Source organism: Acomys minous (assembly GCF_964271855.1).
Source record: "Acomys minous genome assembly, chromosome: 10".
Taxonomy (NCBI): domain Eukaryota; kingdom Metazoa; phylum Chordata; class Mammalia; order Rodentia; family Muridae; genus Acomys; species Acomys minous.
The window spans coordinates 83103920-83126685 of NC_140491.1; positions in this window are offsets into that span (position 1 = coordinate 83103920).

Sequence of the window (22766 nt, forward strand, 5' to 3'; positions counted from 1 at the left end):
AGTTTTTGGTTTTATTGTTATACTTAATATCAAAGACAATTTTCTACAAGAAAGGCATAATATTCTAGTGTCTCTTCATTTTTCCCGTGTCTCACCCAGAGACCAATGAACATGGAGAGGCCTGCCTAGCTTTTCACCTGAACTTTGCATTTTCAACAGTAAATGTGACTCTTAGTCAAAAGCATGATGTTTTCATGAGGTAAAATTAAATGCCCATGCACCTAGATGTATCTATGAAGTGCTATTGTCTTGGTGTATTAGTATTTCTATCCCTTGAATTGTTGTAGCATGGAATATAAGTTACATAGTTATCATAAATATAATTAAGAGTATGCGTATTGAAAGTAATGAAAATAGAGACTCAACGGAAGGGAAATGACTCATTATCTTTCGTAACAATGTAGAGTGGATCAACTCACAAAACATTACTATCCAATTTTTTCACTGTTACCTAAGAATTCTGTATGATTAACTTCAGAATGGGCCAGAAAGGCCTGAAGCCCTTCAAATAAAATACCATAAAATGACTTATGCAAAAACAAGGGATTTTGTTGTTGTTGAAGTTATTATAAACTTCCACAAAAAGTTGAAGCTACTTACTATTAATAGTAAGTAAATGAGAAACTTCCTCAGAGAGTGTAACAAAATGATCAGTTTAAAATGCATGATAAAAATATCATTAGTCTTTATGTGCTTATGCCCTTTGCATTTTCACAAATGACCTAGAAATGACAAAGAGCTTAGGTGTTCTTAACAGGTTGAATGATGGAAATATGTTGCTTATAACTGGCATGGAACAGTAATGGCGGGTCACAGTAGTGTGCAGCATATTCAAAAGAATCATATGAGGAATGTAAAGTTTATGTTTTTACATGCATTGCTATGAATTCTTGCTTATGTAACATGAATAACACTACGTAAGTTCACATTTTGGTTATAGCATAATTAGTAAAATTTTCCTAAAACAAAAGATAAAGATCAGGTTATGCAATGTAGCAAATTCGCTCATCAGACTTGCAAGTAATATACTCTCTTATCTTTATTTTTTCATTAGCTTTTAAAGTTTGCGTACTAATAATGGATTTCATTATGGCGTTTTTACGCTTTGTGCTTATCCATCTTCCTCTCCCCAACTTTTCCCCATCCCTTTGATCCCCTCTTGCTGCACCCTCCCATAGATTGCTTTCTGCTTTCATGTCACGTGCATTTCATTATCCTCTCTTCTTTTACTCCCTTCTTAAGATCTCTTCTTCCCCATGCATAATCCCCTTTTGAGTTTTATGACCTACATCCACAAATTACAATAGAATTTGGGGTTCCCATATGAAAGAAAATGTCATATCTGTCTATTTGATTCTGGCTTATTTTGTTCAAAATAAGGGCAAGATTCTTCCATTTTTTTTCCTCTTTTATATGTTACATTAGTTCATCTCTCTTTATAGCTAAATACATTTCTATGCTATGTGTACCATATTATAATCCATTATTCTTCCAGTGAACATATATGGTGGTGCCATTTTTTTTATCTATTGCAAATAGCTCAATAATAAACTTGGATAAAGACCTAGAATACTTTGGATATTGAGGAATATTATAGACAATTCACATAGTGGTATTTTTAGTCCTATGAGGGACCAGACTGATTTCCATAGTGACTGCAGATTATATTTGTATTAGCAGTCTAAAAGGGCCCGTTTCTTTTTTCCCCACATCACTCATTTTGTTGGTGATAGACATCCTAACTGAGGTGAGGTGAAATCCCCAAAACAGTTTTAGTTTTCATTTACATGACAGTTAGGGAAGGTTTTTTGCTTTTAAGAATGTTAACTAATTATTGATGTTTCTTCTCGTATGTATTTATGCATGTGTATGCTTTGTGGTTTTTGTATAATTTAGTTCACAACTGTGTATCTCTTGTGAAATCCAGAGGAAGGCATTATTTCTATTAATCGTTATCTACCTTAATTTTAGATACAGGTTCTGACATTGAATCCGTAAATCGCTGACTTGGCTAGAGTAACTAGACCTCAAGTACCATGGATACTTCCCTCCCTGTCCCACCCCTGGTATTATTACAGATATAAACACTTTACTAATGTTACCATTCTCCTAGTCCTTATATATTTTTAAAGTATCTCTTTATATAGCATTCATATTTATATCCTCTCTGATGCATAGTTAACAAGATATTTTCTTATATTTCAGCCTGTATTATTCTGGTATGTTTATTGTGAACAACGTGCTTATTTAATAGAATTCCATTCATCAATTCTTAGAATTATTTTTTGTGCTATTGGAGTCTTTGAAAATCCCTATGTCTGTGTTGATGTCTTGATGTTTTGCTCCAGAAGTTTCATGTTTCATTCTATGGACCTAAATTCATTCTTTTGCATGTGGATAACCAATTTTCCTCACACACACACACACTATATGTGTATATATATATATATATATATATATATATATATATATATATATATACACACACACACACACACATATATATATATATATATATATATATATATATATATATATATCCAAATTGACTGGATTTAAGAATTTAAGATCACAGTGGAACCACATCTCTAGATTTGTTTGTGAGAGTATTTATGAATATGATAGTGCTATCACATGAGTGAGAATTTTAGACTAAATAAAAAAGTAGAATCTGTGGCTTGAATAATTACCCAATGGATAGGAACCCTTGTTGCCATGGCAGAAGACCTGAGTTCAGATCCTAACATCCACATTGGGTGGGTCACAGTGGCCTGTAACTCCACTGGCAAGAGAACTTAGACCTTTTCCTGTTATCTCTGGGTACCTATACTTACATGCCTAATGCCCACTGGTAGAGCTATTTACATACACACATAATTTATCATTTAATAGGAGATGGTAGAACATTGAGGAACACCAACTTTTTCTCTGTGTTTTCTGACTTCACACACAATGTGGCCATCTACTCATGTTACTGCTGACACATCTTAGGACCATGATGTGCTGTAAAATTTATGCACTAAAGTAAAGCCTTATATACATACATAAAGCTTTTCTCCTGTATTGTTTCTTGTCAGATATTTCATCACAGTAGTTAGTAACCAATACAGAAAACTGGTACTGACCAGCGGTGCCATTGATACGACAAGCTGTGCTTTTCCTAGATCAGGATAGGGGCTTAGAGGATCAGAATTCTAAGAGAAGACAGTGGTCATCAGGCTCATGAGGTCCTGCCAAAAACTAAGACTCTGTGGCGAGTGGGAGAGGGACAATTTAAGTCCTGTTCTGATAGAGAATCTGCATAAAGGCAGATGGTTAGTATTTTCTCTTCTTTGTTTCTGGAATGGTCCAGATGTGAACAAACTCCTGCTACCATGCCTTCCCCTGACATGCAGAACCATACCCATAAATCATGAGTCAAAATAAATTCTCCCTAAATTTGATTCTTGTTAGGTACTTCCTCACTTTAATAAAAAAGGTCACTAATACTACACTCAAATTAACAGTAGGTTTGCTAGGTTAAAATTAATCCCCTTTAGTCCACAGAGAGGTCAATTTTTGTAGTAAATTCCACCCACCAGAATAAATCAATTCATTTTTTAGATTCTTTCACCTCTTTCAGTTTTGTATTGACTACTTTTTCTGATTTGCTTTTTACGTATACCATTCCTTTCTCATCCTATGACTTTCCCTAAGATCTGAACAAATGCTATTCATCCTAGGTCAGACATCACTGATAGACAAAAGAAACAATCCCATAAAAGTTTAGCTTGGATAACCAGTGAATTTACTGGGATTACTTACAGGAGGAGTACGGGTGAGCGGTGACTTACAACAAAGCGTCCGGTCATGATTATCTCTTATCTTTGACAACCAAATATCCTATCTCTTGGTAGCAAGATAATCCTGTTCTAAGTCCTCAGCAGGATTAGGGGTACCTAGCTGAGAGGTTTCAAGCATTACATGCCTGTGCTCTTTAGGGCTTTGGGGTGCCAGCATGGAGTAGTCTTTTATGGAGTAAGTCTGCCGTAGGGGTGGCAGGAACTGCTATCCTGTCCCCAGCATGTCTGAAAGGCTGCCATAACAGATGTTTTGGTGGCTAAGGAAGAAATGAGCGCATTCTGCCTGCAGCTGCTGCTTGAGATCTGGATGCTAGCGAAGCTTGGATAACCTGACCATTCATTTCACGTGGCATCTTCCTTCCTCTTTCATGAGGTACTTCTCATCTTCTGTATTAAAGATACAGAATGCCCCAAATTGTTCAGTTCTCAATTGGGCCCCAGTTGCCTACAAATGTGTCTGCAAATAAAGTTGGAAATGAGGCCAATCCAGTTACAGCTATTAAATTTTTTTTTGAATTGTCTGACATCTGAGTAGTTTCCTCTTTCTTAAGGAACTATGATAAGCCTGTGGAAAATGTTCCTTATTGAATCCACATGTTTTATCCCTGCACCTACATATATGTAAAAGTGGCTCTGTTCCTGTCTCTCATACGCTGTATATAAATTGTATATGTGTTTTCTTTAAATCACCTTAATAGCAGAAACCTTTATGAAACATTCATGTGTGCATGTGGAAATGTCATAGTTCAGTCAGCCATGCAGAAGAGTGGTGTTTTAATGCTTACCGTTCGGTACCTATTCTACAGTGATTATTTCACTATAACTTAAAATACCCAAATTACTTGTCCCACGTATTAGAAAGTCAGAGATTTTGATCTTCGCTCATTTCATTTTTTAAGCAAGTGATCGTATACTTACATATAAGCATTAATTCAACACCCGTCTTCTACAGAGCCCTAATTATTCCATCTTAGTACTTTTGTGGTCTAGTACATGTAGTAGGTATTCAGATACTAAGTTCTGACAGAACCTGTACTTAACAAAATGAACTTGACCCAATTGTCCATGTTTGGGTACTTTTATAAGTTTCAGCAGTTAAACTTAAATGTTGCTCTACTTAAAGAAATTTTTAAAAGTTTGTATTTTCTGTGTTTACCTGCATGTTTGTCTGTGCACCATGTGTGTTCAGAATCTACAGCAGGTAGAGATGGCAGTTGATACCCTGGTACTGTCATTAAAGACATTTGTGAGCTGACTCACAGGTGTTGGAAATTGAATCTCAGTCTTCTGCCAGAGCAAACAGTGGTCTTAAATGCTTTATTTATCTTTCCAGGCTCATATACCCAAAGAATTTACGATAAAATAAAACAACATTGCATAGGGAACAGAACAAGGGCATTAGCATCAATATAATTTACTTGATTTAGTTGTGATATATATTTGCATGATCCAAATCAAATTACAAAATTTGTGGATTATATTTTTAACCATAAAGCATATAATAAGACCTGCATCATTATACTTTCTCACATACTCCGGTGCCTCACCTTTGACCATGTCCCCTGGAGGGGGAGACCTGGTGGCACTCAGAGGAAGGACAGCAGGTTACCAAGAAGAGACTTGATACCCTATGAACATATACAGGGGGAGGTAATCCCCCTCAGGAATAGTCATAGGGGAGGGGAATAAGGGGAAAATGGGAGGGAGGGCAGAATGGGAGGATACAAAGGATGGGATAACCATTGAGATGTAACAAGAATAAATTATTAAAGGAGAAAAGAAAGAAAAGAAAAAATTTTTAAAAAATCATATTCATATGAGGTAAATATTCAGAGCATAGAATAATAAGTAGAAAACATGAATTCCAAAAAAAGTTTTATACCTTTATTTTCCTTATAGAAAACTAAAAGCACTTGTCAAAGATATCATAAATTATTATTTCTCAGGTAATATTTAAATGACAGAAGGACATTGCATTAGAGTACACTTCTTTACTAGTCCTAGGGTATCAGGCCAAACCAAACTGGAATGACTCATGCTACACATAAGTACTTACAAATTTTTAGGATGCATAGAGTATTCTATCATGGACAAGTAGGTTTCATTCCTTTTTGTGAAGCACTTTACATATTTATTTATTTCTATTAATTAAACATTTTTATTTTTTACATATACATTTATATTATTACACATATACACAATAATCTACCTATTGCTAGAAGGACCATGACACAATCAGGAATTATATACGTTCCATTCCTAGTGTTTTGGTTATTTGTGATTGACAGGCTTGAAGAAAACATCTTTCCTATCTTGGTGTGTCTAAAATTCTGAATGTAAGTCAATCTCCATCACATATTGTCATTATCAACTTAAAACATCTCTGTAGACCTAAAAACATCTTAACCCCAAAACAACAAAGCTTCATTGTAAATCTGAGCTATCTGTTCTTCAACTCCATCAGAGACTTGAGAAGGAATAAACCTAATTACCTGAGTATACCAGGAGGGCAGGTTAGTAGCTTTCCAAATGAGAAGATGAAAGAGACAGTTTGATACCTGAATAGTCATCGCAAACACCCAAAATTGGAGCACCTACTTCAGCTTTCTGTCCCAATATATCTGACAGACATATTTGTGAGGCAGGAGGTGTTGAGAACTTGTTTACCCTGTCTTGGCAGATAATAACCATTCACTCTGCCAGAATCCAAGCTTGCCCTTTTTAAGGTAGAATTCTGTTTGTAGTAGAAATGAGGACATTTTCCCAGTGGCTTGTTTGCCACATTTGAAGCTATCTTATAAGGAGGTTCTTTGATGTTCATCATCCTCTTTGAGGTAGGCTGGGTGTTGCCAAGAGTAAATCTGTCTCATTGTCAGTGAATCTTTAAATAATAAAAACATTTTAAGTGCCATATTCTGCATGTCTCTGAGGTTTTTGAAGACCTTGTCTAACTATGGTACCTTATCTCTCCATAGAATCAGCTACCTGCCACAATTAAGATGCATATTCTTGTGACAAAAGTAGACTAGTAATTGACATGACCGTAGTAGATCAACTAACAATTAACTTGTGTAATATATTTATCATAAACAGCGTGCAATAGCACTTTCAACATATTGGAAGTAAATCTTGTATTATAATTGATTCATATGGGTACATTACCTCATATTAGAGTAGAAATATATACATATATATGTATATATAATGTGTGAAGAGTAATCTTACATTTGAATTCTATACCACTGTATCTAGAATTAAACTTATTTTGCATCTATATACAAAATTCTACACCAGAGAATAAAAAGTAACCTTGCTAGTAACAATTGAGGCATTAAGTTGAGTAGTAGATTCCCTAATCCACTTTTTGTTCTATCTTCCCTATATATTTCTATAGTCCCCCTTCTTTCTTTTCAACCCCTATCTCCAAACCTGCAAATGTGAGAAAAAGGAAAAAGAAACATCGCTGAGTCTAATCTTGTTTTCTTTCTAAATAAGAACAATAACTTGCAATCAATTCCCATTGAAAATAAGCATTTATAGCCCAAGAAAGCAGCCCGAAACCTACCTGACCCTAAGTAAAGGAAATGGGATGTCATTCTTTTAATATTTCTTCTGGCTGATTTGGGGTGAATAATATCTTTGTTGGGGCCAAATAAAGTTGGGGAAATGGTTAAACAACTCAGGAATAGCATTTGTGGTACAGTTTCTAAATGTTGAGACAATCCTGGCTTAATTAGAGTCCTGTGTGGGACAGTGTGAAATGATGGACCAATTGGGATTGAAAACTTTCTTTGAAAGTGGAGTTGTTCTGTTATCATGAAGAACAGCAATGGAAGCACTCGGTGCTGGAACATGAAGGATACAGGATGTCAGTGTCCAGCATGCTGAGAGGAGTGTATCCTGTCAGATCTAATCCAATGTCAGTGTCTGATTCTTTTGTTCTGAAAGCGTATAATTTCTCACAGTAATAAAACAGTCCTAAAATATAAATATATAAGATTTACATGATTCACAGAACAATTAAGGCTGGTTTTCTGCTCTTTGTACTAGCACTAAAAAAAAAAAAAAAAGACATCTATAAATCTTCATTAATGTCCTATGAAGTGTGGCTTCTAATACTAATTCATAGTGGTTCTGTAGCCAACAAGAAGCAGTCTGTACGTAGTAGACATTCATGTCTCAGTCAGCCTAAGAGCTATTCCCACATAGTGGGATTAGCAATATAAATTACCTGCTTGTTCTGCAGTTTAAAAATTTCATATCCCAATTATATCCCCCTTCCTCATTGCCTCTCCCCCCTTCCCCTAGCCCTCAGAAAGGGGAGATCTTTTCCCCTAACATCTGACCTCAGGCTATTAACCCTCATCTGTACTACCTGTAAACTCTACCTCTGTAGCCTGGCAAGACTGTCCTGGCTGGGGGATGTGATGTAAGTTCGGAGGCCAGAATGTATGTCCAAACTAATCCCTACTCTCCACATTGTAGGACCCAGAAGGAGACTGTGTTACTATATCTGCGCAGAGGGTCTAGGTCCACATCATACATGGTCCTTGGTTGATGTTTCATTTTCTGTGTTGTAGTGTAGTTATCCTGTATTACGTGGCTAATATCTGCTCATGAGTGAGTACATACCATTATGGGTTACCTCACTCAGGATGATCTTTTCTAGTTCCATCCCTTTGCCTACAAATTTCAAGATTTCCCTTCTTAATAGCTGAATTGTATTCCATTGTGTAAATGTATAACAGGTTTTTTTTATCCATTCTTCAGTTGCAATAATATAGTTCACTTAAGCACATGCACAGTAATTTTAGAATAAAACTGCCATTTATTGCAGACCTTGCTGATTTGGGAAGTCTCAAAGATTTTTTTAAAACATTTATATCTTAAAGCATTTTTCTATGTTCATTAATTCACTGATAACTGTGCCTCTTCTCTTTGCATGACACTTGGATTTGAAAATCTAAAAATGTGGCAAAGCATGGATGGAGGAACATTCAAACCTAGAATCTACTGAAAGATCTTGAAGAAGTAGAATGGATTGAAAAATTCAAGCATGACTAAAAAGTACATTCCCCACCAGTCAGTAGATTTTGCTTTCTATTTGTCACTGCCACCTTGGAGAGCAGTGAGCATTAATAATGCATGGGTGCTAGGAATGTATTAGCAGCCAACCTTGTGAAGAAATCAGCTGGGGACCCAGAAGAGCTATAAAAGGAAGAGAGACTGAGGGAAGGCGCGGGAGGGGAGGGGGCAAAGAAAAGAGAGAGGGGGCCTGAGAATATGCATCAACACTAAAGTATCAGTTTTATTTATTGGAAGGATTTGGGAAGCAATGTCCAGCGTGCAGGCAGCTATGCATCATTGTAAACAAAGCCTAGAAATCCTTGGAATGGGGCCATAATTGAGTTCATTGATCAAACTCAATTCCCACTCTCATCACAACCTGCTTCTCTCATGCCCCACTCCCACCAGAGCACTGCATTACTGACCTTTTCATGTAACCTAAAAAAATGCACCTGGGAGATTAAGCATATCCATACACTTAAGCAGATAAGAAGTTTTGGAAAACAGTATACTGGACAGCTTTCTTACAGCACCACTACAGAATGTCTGTTGTATATTCATCATGTATGATTTTAGATTTCCCTTAGGCTATGTGCACACTGCAAATAGACTTACTGTGCAAAGGCCCATTCTTATCCCACATACCTAGTACAGACAGAACAAACCAAATAGTGAACATTGAAAGATCGCTTACAGAGGAGAGTGGCTTTGCTCTAATTTTCTGAAAGAATTATAAGTTTATCTTTTAAAAACCTGTGCTTACTTTTAAATTAAGTTTTCAGCTTTGTAGGTTAGAAGCAAATCAGTTTTGGTGGAATCCTACGCATTGACTATGACGAAGGTCACACGTGACATCTTGACTGCTATTCAAAGTCCCGAGCTTGCTTTGTCAAGATCACATCTGGTTCTGTGGTTTTCGATCCTAAAAGCCCAGCTCTCACTCTGATACCATAGTGGAAGTCCTGCCTGTGTGTTGACATAGTAGATGACAACAAAACAAGTGAATACATTTGAAAAAATATACTTCTATAGCATACAAACAGTACATTTTCCTCACAAAAAGTGCTGATTAATATATTAAGTTTGTCATCTTAAGAGGCACATATGATAAACATACAGAGCTTGTAAGAGTATTTTTAAATGAAATTCTCCTATATCTGTTATAATTGCTTTCATGAGAAATGGATTTTTTAAAGGTTTATTTTATTTATTATTATTTACACAATATTCTGCCAAAATGTGTGCCAACCAGAAGAGGTCATCAGATCTCATTATAGAAGGCTGTGAGCCACCATGTGGTTGCTGGGACTTGTACTCAGGACCTTTGGAAGGGCAAACAGTGCTCTTAACCTCTGAGCCATCTCTCTAGCCTGATAAATGAGTTTTCTTGCTTATTATTTCTTTAGCAGTTTTTAAATATAAGTTAAATTGGTTAAATTGTATTGACATTTCTTTAGCTATTATCATAACTAGAATTATTTATTATCCTTATCTTAATTTCTCATTTTGGGAAATATAACAGAATGTTTTAATTTCGTTATTTTAAACAGCCTTTGATTTTCCTTTGTATTACCTTATACATACATACACACACACACACACACACACACACACACACATTTTTTCACAAAATAGTTGATTAGTACATATACAATACATTTTCAGCAAATTATTTTGCACAAAAATTCAGAAATAACCAAGTTAATGTTATGGAACTTAAGTGAAATTTATTTATCTGCATGATATTGCTAAATATTTTGGGAGCAAATGACAAAAAGGCTCATAGAGAGTTTTGTATTTAAAAGTGCATTTAAATATTAATAGTCCCCTATTATAGTTGTGAAAATGTATATAATTGCCTAGGAACTAATAAATATTGCTTTAAAATAAAACATGTCCTGAAAGTATATAGGTGCACACATTCAAACTTCTTATTCCTTAGAGCAAATCTTTTACAGATTGGTATTTATCTGCAATGTGTCCATAGAGGTGAATAATTTCGATTAAAACCCACCACTATGCACCTATTCAAACTGAACTCTTTTCTTTACTGAATACCTAGTGGAGTTCTTGAAAAGAAATCAAGTGTTGCAAATAACTGGTAGCTTTGCACATTTTGTTAACATCTTCCAATATTTTAACAGAAATTCAATTTCTTTGACTCTAAGTGAGGGATTGTAATTAACTCATTCTTCCCACAGGAGCATAGCAATGTGTAGAACCTTGCTTCCCTTTCCCAGTTAGCTGACACACTGAGATTTCTTTCTTGTTGCATTGAAAAATATTAATACTTTGGGATTTTTCAATGTAATCCCACTGGAATATTATCCAATTCCTCTTGATATAAATTTTTTACTTCTGAGCTAATTCAGTCCAGATATTTCTTTTTAGGGGATACACTACAGTAATCCATTAAATAAGAAAAATAGAATCCAAAGGAAATATTAACCAGAAGAGTTCAATTAAAAAAGTCATTATGGCAGAGTCATGAACCAATAGGAAGACAAGAAATGTGCAAGGAATACAAACAAGAGTGCATTTCCTTTACAGCTAAACTTCAAGGTGATCTTCATTCCCCTGTTTAGACAGTGATACCCTGCAGAAGTCTGAACATGTTTTTTTTTAAATGTAGTAAATCATGCCTTAATGAACTGATGCTTTTCATTAAAATTTTTCTAGTATCAAAATTGATAGCTAGACATTTCTTCCTCAGTCTATTAAAACTTTAACAACTCAACTATGTAAAGCAATACTCCATTCATTCATCAAATATACAGACTAAAACAAAAAAAAAATTTAACTGAACAAAGGGGATTACGGGTATTGAGAAAGACTAAAGATTGTAATTTTTAATATGATACCCAGGGCACTCAGTCTGAAGATCCTACTATTCAAGAAATAAAAGTAGCAAAGGACAAATCATACTGATATTGCAGAAAGTGTCCTGAATAATACTGAAGGCATTCTGGGCCTCACGATAACGGGATATGTAGGATCCATATGCTATGATGCATATGAGGACATCACTCAGGTGAAGAAGTAAAAGCAAAGAGGTAGTGCGGACAGTTTGGTGTAATCCAGTGCTTTAGAGCAAAGCCACATGTTTCTACCACTGAGTGGCAGTTCCAAAGTTGCAAATGCGTACTATCCAACCAAGAGAATATGGAGAGGGGGATTAACTAACCACTTTCAGTAATTATGTAATATATTGCATTGAATCCATTCAATTAACACACACCCAGATTATCTCCTTGGCTTATAAAACAGGCCGAAAAATAAATATGAAGTTTCAAAGGTTCTCACTACACAGGGAGAAAAAGAAAATAGAGATTTGTCAAGGGTCTACAATTATTAAGAGTAAGTAATACAAAAACAGTAGTCAGGAGCCAAAATACTGAAATCATGGAGGACAGGCACATACACTGAGAAATCTCATGTCAAATTGTTCAACAAAAGTAAACTTGGAATAGAAATGTGAGACATATGCATTGATAGTGTTAAATGTCTCCCTGATTATGACACTCAACAAGAGTATAACTGTTTACAAAGAGACATATTTGCATAAAACTTTATTACCTAAAAAGCAAAAAGAAGCTCTTGGAGTCTGTTAGAAAATAAAAACCAAATCAAAAGAAATGAAATAATACAGCCTCATAATATTTAGTATTACTGTCTGGTGCTTCATGAAAAACTTGCAAAGCTTACAAACTAGTATACCCAGAGAAATTGCCACCTAGTAAAATAAAGTAATATGCAATTTCATTGGATATTTTTCTTTTTTACGTATACATTTATATTATTACCCATATATACAATAAACTATCTACCACAAGAAGAACCACGAAACAATCAGGAATTATATAAACATTACATTCATAGTGTTTTAGCTGTTTGTATTTAGCAACCTTGAAGAAAAAAAAATCTTTCGTATCTTTATGAGTCTAAACTTCTGAATGTAAATCCATGTCTATCATATCTCATTATCTACTTAAAACATCTATCTAGACCTAAAAACATCTTAACCCTAAACAACTAAGTTTAATTGTAAGACTAAACTGTCTGTTCTTCAACCCCATTAGAGACTTGAGACGATAAAATTAATTATCGGAGTGCAGATTAGCAGCTTCCAAAATGAAAAAATGACAGAGACAGTTTGCTGCCTGAGCAGACACCCAAAACTCTCTATAACGTTGTTGCAGCATCTTTGGTCTTCTGAACCAATATATCTGACAGACCTATTTGTGAGGCAGGAACTATTGAGGACTTGCTCACCCTATCTTGGCAGAGTTTGGCTGTCAACTCTGCCTGCATCCAAGCTTGCCATATTTCGGCAGAATTCAGTCTGTGGCAGAAATGAGGACATTTAGCTCAGTGGCTAGTTTGCCGCCACATTTGAGTCTCTATTGATTGTTCTTATAAGAATAAAAAATTTTCAATAAATACCCTCAGGATATAACAAACTTAAAATGATGAATACAATAGTTCTGGAAACAATGGTTACACTGTGCTGGTCTGTGAATGGCCACATCATAAACCAATCAATTACAGATGAAAAAGCAGATGTGGAGACATGAGAAAGACAATAGATTTCAGTAAAAGGTTGTTGAAGAAAAGAGTGTAAAGGAATGAGGAATCTTCACTGACTGTTTCAAAAAATTGGGGATCTGATTTAACCAAGTGGGAACTTAAAAGAAAATTAGAAATGACAAGAAATACAAATGTACAAGTGAAATATATACTAAAATCATGATATAAATATAAATTAAATTAGAGAGATGTTAAATTGAGGATAATATATTTTACTCAAAAACTGCTATTATTTTGTACTATATATATAAAAAAGTTTAGTGCATTATTAATTAGGTTATTGTCTATGTTAATCGCTGTTACATAGGCAATAATTCTTAAAATTCTATTCACAGTATAGGATCCATTTTGGTAAATGTATAACTTTAAAAATCAATAGTGTATATTTCAAGATAGATAAGTATATGAGTCTTGATTTTAGATAGTACTAGTGATTCAACAATGTTGAGATAAAATGAAACTGAATACCTCACCTATTTTAAATAAATAGCTAAATATACTATTGAAAAAGAACCAAAAATAGTCTTCAACGCATTGAATCATTACTGTATTCAATGGGAAAATCTTTAAAAATTATAATTCAAAAAATAAAATGCAGATGGGAAATTGTAAATATGGAGTCACCATTTCATTCCTGGAATCAAACACTATTTTTTGGAATAAAGATATGTTGTCAGAAGTTATGAAATGTTTTTCTTAATGAATTAAAATAGCAACTATAGCATTATATGAAATGAAAGGAGATGGACATAGTTTGCAGTATCCATCTTGAGTCTGTTTTCAGGGACAGAACTCAGACACTGGTGTGTTAGAAGGCCAAGGCAAAGAGCAACACATGTGAGATTCTTTTAAAAGCCACAAATTATTTTGGAATGGATATGTGCTGGCTTCACAATACTTGAAGTATACTGAATCCCACAATACAGTGTCTTTGAATATGGCTCATTTTATGTTGTGTGAATTTCACCTCATTAATAAGGCCGTAGTCATCAAAGATGAGATGAGAAAAGAGGTGATAGAAAGAAGCCATAGAGGATTAGCATTGACAAAGAATACACGTATGGTTTAAAATGTGTGCTCTTAAGCTTGAGCTATTCTATTAAGTGCTTAACTTTTAAATGCCACGATTTCAGCCAATATCAAAGGCAAAAGTTTTCTTTCTACACAGAATAGAGGAAATGGAAAAATAAACTGTCCAGTTTATTGGATTATGAATGGGTAGAATGAGCTTCTCCTCTAACATTTTACTTTCAGATGTCATGAATGGATTTCAGCTGTTTGCGCCATTCGCAAGCTTGTGTAAATACATGAATACGTATATATGGCAGATAAGTATACAAAGTAGTAAGAAATCCATAGAATAATGATCAAATATATTTCTTTAATTTATTCTAATCCTACTGAAATCTTCACTCAAAGCTTTGTCTGTTAATTATAAAGAGATATGAGTCTTTTTTATTTTCTTTATACTTGCCTTTGAGTCTTGAAAATATCTGCTAGTTTATGTTGTCTGAAAATTTGAATTACTTTGTTCTCTGAACAGGATTCTGCTAAACCATCTAAGATATTTGAGAAATTAACCTCCATTTAAACATAGGGTAGGGAAAGAAGTGTGAAAAGATTACCTATTGTGGCAATAGAAATTCAATGTCCTGAGGGTTTTAGAAAGACAAAATAGCTCCAAATTTTGCATTATCGATTTACTTGAATTGGAAGAAAATGAAAATCAAATTAATGATTAAAATAAAATAGGAGAAGAAAATTTATGGCTCTTCACTCTTCAAAGATAATTATTTCTTTAACAGTATCATTTTGATGTAAAAAAAAATCATTCATTTCAACCTTTGTAAGTTTTAGGTTAGTTGTTCACAAGGACAGCCCAGGATGATATCAATTTAAATAAGTAAATTCTATCCCAATGGACAGTGGAGAATGCTTTGAGGTATGCACATTTCAAAATTTTTAAGATTTGTAAGTAAAACTTAATGAAATGGAAATCTGGTTGATAATTATACCCAGCCCAGGCTGGAAGTTCATAATGCTGTCAGTATGACTGGTCATGGATAACTAAGCAACACAGATACCTAGCTCCTTAATAAAACATGTTTCTAACATCACTGCACACTCTTTATTTATTTATTTGAGGTTGCTTTTTTTTTTCAGTTTATTTTGAAATTTTACTAATTAGAATTCCACTACAGCAAAGGAAAATGCCAGTAAGAACTTTTAAAAGACACACCAATCTCCATAAATTAATTTTAAAAATTACTTAAGAATTGGAGAGTTAAATGGTATTCAAGATGTAAAAGCACTTGGAAGAATTAATGCAAGATTTTTTTTTATCAATAAGTATAGTTTCAGATTTTGTTCATGGATGACAACACTGACATCATATGTTAAATAGTTTAATTTGTTTGTAAGTTCAAATTGAAATCCTGGTTGACGTGTTCATTATTGTTTAATAAATAGAGTATGAATTACACCTCAGGATTAAATTTCTTTAGTAAAGAGCATTTCTATAGCTGAGTAAGAAGGTAATAGCTTGTCAAAAATCTTAAATGTCGGAGTCACAGTGGGCAGAAAGATTCAGGAGTACCTAATTGCATTGCCTGACCTCTGCGTTCCTACTCAGCACCTGGAGCGTTGTTAGTGAACACAGAGCACCTGTACTCACCCAGATCACATCCCTTCATTCATATATAATAGGCCTGGTAGAAGGAATATCTTTTATAATGTTAGTACAGTATTCACATATTAGGACACAGAAAGCATCAACCAATCTGTCAAACAAATATATCTAGAATAGGAAACCTTATAGAGTCCCTAACTTAGATGCTTATCCCCTCCAGTTTCAATCTTCATCAGTGTAACTGAGTAGTATTTTTTTTTTTTGAGATTCAAAGTGCTGTGGCTAAGATATACATAAACAATCACACAGCTGCCTTCATTTTACAATATCAGAACATATAACAGAAGAGAAAAAACATGTTTAAAAAATGGTGCTGGGAAAACCAGGTCTCTACATGAAGAGGAATTAAACCTGATGTGATTCTCTCACTCAACACAAAGAAATTTTAAATGAAGCAAAGGCGTTAATGTGGAACCTAAATGTTTGACATTTCTGGAAGAGAAAGACCACGATTCAGAATCTAGGATCAGACAAACAGTGTCTAAATACTACCCATCATCCAAGAAATAAGAACAACATTTGATAAGAGGAACTTCATGAAATTGAAAACTTCTGTACTGAAATGGAAACTGCAGGATAACAAAAGAAATCGACAGCCTAGTACTAGAAAAATAATTTTTGTAGCTCTACATTAAACAAGGGATTAGTGTCTAGAATACATAAGGAACTATGAAAACTAAAAAGCAAGAAAACGGCTTAAATAACAAGTGGAGTATGACCACAGTTGAGTGGAGAGTGGGATATGACTTTCTCACGTACTTTGGTGCCCCATATTTGACCATGTCCCCTGGAGGGGGAGACCTGGTGGCACTCAGAGGAAGGATAGCAGGTTACCAAGAAGAGACTTGATACCCTACGAGCATATACAGGGGGAGGAGGCCCCCCTCAGTCACAGTCATAGGGGAGGGGAAAAAGGGGAAAATGGGAGGGAGGGAAGAATGGGAGGATACAAGGGATGGGATAACCATTGAGATGTAACAAGAATAAATTAATAAAAAAAAACCTAAAGAAGGAAAAAAAGTGGAGTATGAAACTGCACAAAGAGCTGTCAGGAAAAGAATTAACATAGCAAAGAAATATACTAGCCCTCTCTGTGAACTATAATTAGTAGAAAGTTTTTTTCTGCATTCTGTTGGTGACTACTTTGCTGAATTGTTTGGTGTCCTCATCTCCAAAAAAAGTCTTTTAACTTCATGAGGTTAAATTTAGTAGTTGTTGGTCTTAAAATACCTAAAATATTGGTATCTTATTCAGAAATTCTTTTTCTGTGCCAGTGAATTCAAAGCTATCTTGTACCCTCTCTTGTTTTAGACTTATGGAATCTGGTCTTATGTTGTGCTGTTGATCCATTTGCAGTTTAGCTTTATGTAGAGTTAAAGAAATAAATCTGTTTTCATTCATATACATGCAGCTATAGAATTTGACTATATTCTTAACTATTTCTTAACATTATTGGGTTTTTGGCCAATGTATGTTTTTGACTTCTTTGTCAAAAATCAGGAGTCTGTAAATGTGGGAAATTATGCACAAGTCTTTGGTTAGATTTTTAAAAACTGAACATCAAAAAAAAAAAAACCCCAAAAACCCAAAAACAAAAAACAAACAAACAAACAAAAAACAAGTAACCCACTTTAAAAATGAGGTATAGAACTAAACCGTAAGTTCTCAAAAGTTGAAAAACATGTGGCTGAGGAACACTTCAAGAAATGTGCAACACCCTTAGCACTCAAGGAAATGCAAACCAAACTAACTTAAAATTTTTTTGTGATCTTATCACTTTCACAATAGCCAAAATAAATAAAACAAATGACAGCTCATGCTGGCAAGGATACAGAGAAAGGTAAGCACTTATTTACCCATGATGAGAGTACAAACTGGTACAGTAGTTATTTAGAGCTTCCTCAAACAGCTGAAAATATGACTACCACAACATCCAGACATACCACTTTAGGCAAATACATAAAACAACTTTATCTTCCTCATCCATTTTCATTGCTTTCATATTTATGTTACTCAGAAACTGAAAACAGACTAGATATTTATCAGCTGATGAATGGGAAATGAAGATGTGATACATTCACACAATTGAATATTACTCTACAGTTAAGAAAAAGTGTAATTATGAAATTTGCAAGTGCATGGATGGAGCTAGAAAAAAAAATTGTCCTGATTGAAGCAAACCAGATAGATAAATATTGCATTTTCTTTTTTAACATATGGGTGTTTGCTTCTGTGCTTTGTGTGCTGTGTGTGTGTGTGTGTGTGTGTGTGTGTGTGTGTGTGTGTGTGAGTGCGTGCGTGCGTGTGTGCTCAAGCAAACAGGAGATTAGGCAGTTACTGAAAGAGTAGGGGAAAGGAAAGAAGAAAAACAATTTTTGTTATAAAGGTATAAAGGGAAACTAGAATAAAAGTATGTATTTTTTAAATGTAGAAGAAAAGGGTAAAGGATAGAGTATGGGCAACAAAAAATAACTAAGCTTACAATCAGCCATGAGCAGTGGTGACACTCCACCCATTTCTGTCTGCGTTTACTTTCTTTACATTGGAATAAATGCACCTATAAAATGTAGACCAGCATACCTACTTCTCAGGGCTTGTTGTGAGAGTTGAAAAAGTAATATTTGTCTCTTCCACTGCCTTTTATTACCTCATCCACAGTACTCAGCCCCTTCCGGGAGTGCTGGTTCATGGCCCAGGTTGAGGAATGGGTTGGTAGTAGCCAGATCTCTGCTGGCCCAGTGAAGTTCTATCCACCTACTTGTTGGCATCTAAAATGAAATGTCACCCCATCCCACGGCCTGTAAGAGTCCATCTTGGGCTCTCATAAGGTCCATATCCACCAAGACCCATTTTCAGTCACTCTGTGCGCAGGATCAGTTTCTTCCAACTCTGTAAAGCCTGTCCACATTTACTCAGTGGTCCTATCCTTTCTCCCTTTTTAATTCCCCTTTTTATATTGACTTCTCATTTTACAATAAAATTTTGTTATCGCTTGTAACACAAAAACCTCTACCCAGATCTAGCCAATGGACAGAACATTCTCCACAGTAGAGTGGAGAGTGGGATATTACTTTCTCATATACTCAGGTGCCTCACCTTTGACCATGTCCCCTGGAGGAGGAGGCCTGGTGGCACTCAGAGGAAGGACAGCAGGTTACCAAGAAGAGACTTGATAGCCTATGAGCATATACAGGGGGAGGTAATCCCCCTCAGGAACAGTCATAGGGGAGGGGAATAAGGGGAAAATGGGAGGGAGGGAAGAATGGGAGGATACAAGGGATGGGATAACCATTGAGATGCAACAAGAATAAATTAATAAAGGTGAAAAAAAAGACTGAAGAACGTTTGAAAAGCCACATAAAAACCTACTTCTAAAGGAGATTTCTAAAATACATCCATACATTAAGTGAGATCAAATGGAGTTAACAGAGAATGAGGGAGGCAATGCTCACAGAAACACATTATGCCACAAAGTAAAACCTCCAGTGCCAGAAACGATTTATATCTTGGTGAGTTGTCAGAACATCCCATAGAAACCGTAAACATCACAGGCTAATGCCAAGGCTGCTGGACAGCTTGAATAGCAGTGAGGGCTGTGTTTCTGAAAGAACAACTTATTCATATTATATAAAGTAGAGAATTTGAGCTAGTTTCAAACTAGAAGCTTCAACACTATTGGCTAGTGTTCAATGTTTTGGAGGATACCATGTATCCTATTGGAAGAGAAAACTAATGATCAATACCTTCTGTCTATGAACCTTGAGAGCTACAGAAAAGATGTCCCGCAAGATAGACCGATGCAAAAGTGGCACAAGTCTTATGAGAGTAACAATCTTTTGATTGAATTTAACGGCCTGGTCTGTGAGATGGAACTCATCCTTGGCTGCTAAGGTGACTAAGAACCAATGATTAGACAGATCATGGACTTAGGGGGAAAAAACCCAGTATCATTATTCTGCTAAAGGAACACAACAATAAACTGACTACTAATGACAGACACATAAATAGCTTGAAACACATTAGGAAAATTTATTGTAAATTGTAAGAAAAATAAAACAACAGTGTGAAGAAGGTAAGGGATTTTAGAGCACTCAGTCCTAAGTCCTACGGATATCCTAAGTGGGATAACTTATCCATATGCTTCCCTCAGGGCTTAGGGATCTATGTAGTAGAGAAGATGGAAACATTGTAAAAGCCCGTGTTGGTGGAAAATTCCAAGTAATACCATCTTCCAGACACTATAGGACCAATACACAGACCAATACAGAGACTGTGACCAGTAACGTAAGAAAATCACAGCATTTATGACTGTGTGTGAGCAACATGCACAAGGGTCTTCTCATATCAACATTTGTTGAATGTATTAAAAATTCTCCATCGTATACAGTAGTGATTTTAAAAGCCTAGAATAGTGATTAATTTTAGGTTGTACTTTTATAATGTCCTGTGTAACTGTTGAATAATATTTTTCACAGTAGAGGTGGCTTTCTTTCCCAACTGAACAATTCTAGGGTTCTTTATGTGACTTGATCATAGAGACACTGTCGCAGGTTGGAGAGAGTTTCATATTTTCATTGTTTATGTTTCCTAGCTACTAGGATGATTTTTGTAAGTCAATATGTGTGTTTGGTGAGTGAATGACCAAGTCAGAAACCCAAAGACAGGGTTTCTGTAAGATTACTCAGACCTCAATCAGAACTTGTGTGAAGTGAGGTGGGAGAAGCCTGATAGGTTCAGGAATAATGGGGAGAGTAGGTAATAGCTATTTTCAGCTTGATTTACTCTTGTTTTTGTTCCTTCCCACTGTGTTCTGAATAGAGTAGAAGCTGATAGCTGCTAAGGTGGACTTCAGAGGAAGGAAGTCAAATAATGTACTCCATTTAGTTCTGGAGCAGAGATAAAAATGAAACAATGGTAATGTTTTTCACTATTGACATAAAAATAAAATTATAAACATTGTCAGGAATGCCACTAGTTCAGGACTTCCTCATAGACTCCTGGTGCAGATGGCTATTTCCTCAGGATCCAGAGGCTTCGCAAGGAAAGATCCAAATTCCGTATGGATCTACTATGTGCAGATCTACTATATGGAGCTACCAGGTGCAGAATGAGTTATAGGTGTGACCAGATCCATGAAATGACATTTACATCCAGGCAGTGATGACAACTAGGAAGGAGAACATTCACTTGAATTCTTTTGTATGTCAACAAGAGGCTTGTCAATGTTGATAAGAGCAGTATGTATTTAGCTATTGTTATGTGATAAACACACTGCTGAATAATGGATTTATTAATAACAAAATAGGAAAAGTATGAATAATTTTAAGTTTGAAAATAACATTTCCAGTTCATGAAGATATAAATAGTATTATGAAAGGTGCACGGGCTTTGAGACATGTTAAGGGGTTTTCATTACTGAATCAGCCTCTCTTCTTAAGATAAAATATCTATGAATCATTTCAGAACCTATAGTTTTATTCTTTTCTGTGGCACATAATTAGACTTAAAGATAATATCCAATTTTAACAACTTTTTGAAAGTGTTCACTAAGCTTAAGCATTTATTTTTATACATTTTCTTTCAAAATTCATCACTTGCTTTTAGAAGCTTAAATGTTCATGTCCCCATAAAACACAAATAATCTCCTAATTATTTTTTATTTAGCTATTGGTAACTTTGAAGTGATATTGATAAATTTAGGTGCTTTTCCTACTTTTGCTTCAGAGTAGAATACATGGTTAAATATGTAATTCTCATACAAATAAGATAGGGTTTGTCATTTATAATTATATTTCCTCTCCCTTACTTACATTCTTTGTCTCACTCTTTTGCCTCCACCTCCTCTTTACCCACCTCTTTTTCTCTCTCTTCTTTCTGTCATAGACTATACTTTGTGAAAACAATACTGCAGTTTCTCCTGATATCTTTAAGTTCAGGAAATTAATTTCTTGCTTCTGTATTTTTGGGAACACTTTAATGACTCATGTTTGTTACTTTTCAGTTATTCCAACTTCTGAAGAATTTCTGAGATTTTCTTTTCTTTTTTTTTACTGTCTTTTTCTGGTTCTTTGGTTCATAGTTATTTATTCATTTTCATTCATTCATTCATTTATTTACTTTGAAATTAATTTGTTTACATCCCAATTGCAGCTTCCTCTCAGTCCCCTCTCTCACTCTCCAACCCCTCCCCATTCTCTGGTCCTCCCCCTCTTTTCAGAAAAGGCTCAGAAAAAGGGAGACCTTCTATGGATATCAACCTGCCAAGGCACTTCAAATTGCAGTAGGACCAGTCACATTCTTTTCCCATCCTGGCTTGACAAGGCAGCCCAGCTAGGGGAAAGGGATCCAAAGACAGGCAACAGAGCCATATATAGCTCCTGATCCCACTGTTAGGAGTCACACATAAAGACCAAACTGCCTGACTGGTATATATGATCCAAGGGCCTACATCTGTCCCATATATGCTCTTTGTTTGGTGGTTTAGTCTCTGTGAGTGTCTATGGACCCAGGCTAGTTAATTTTTTTTTTTGCCTCGTTAACTCTTTCAATCCTTCTTTGCCTCTTCCATAGGATTCCCCAAG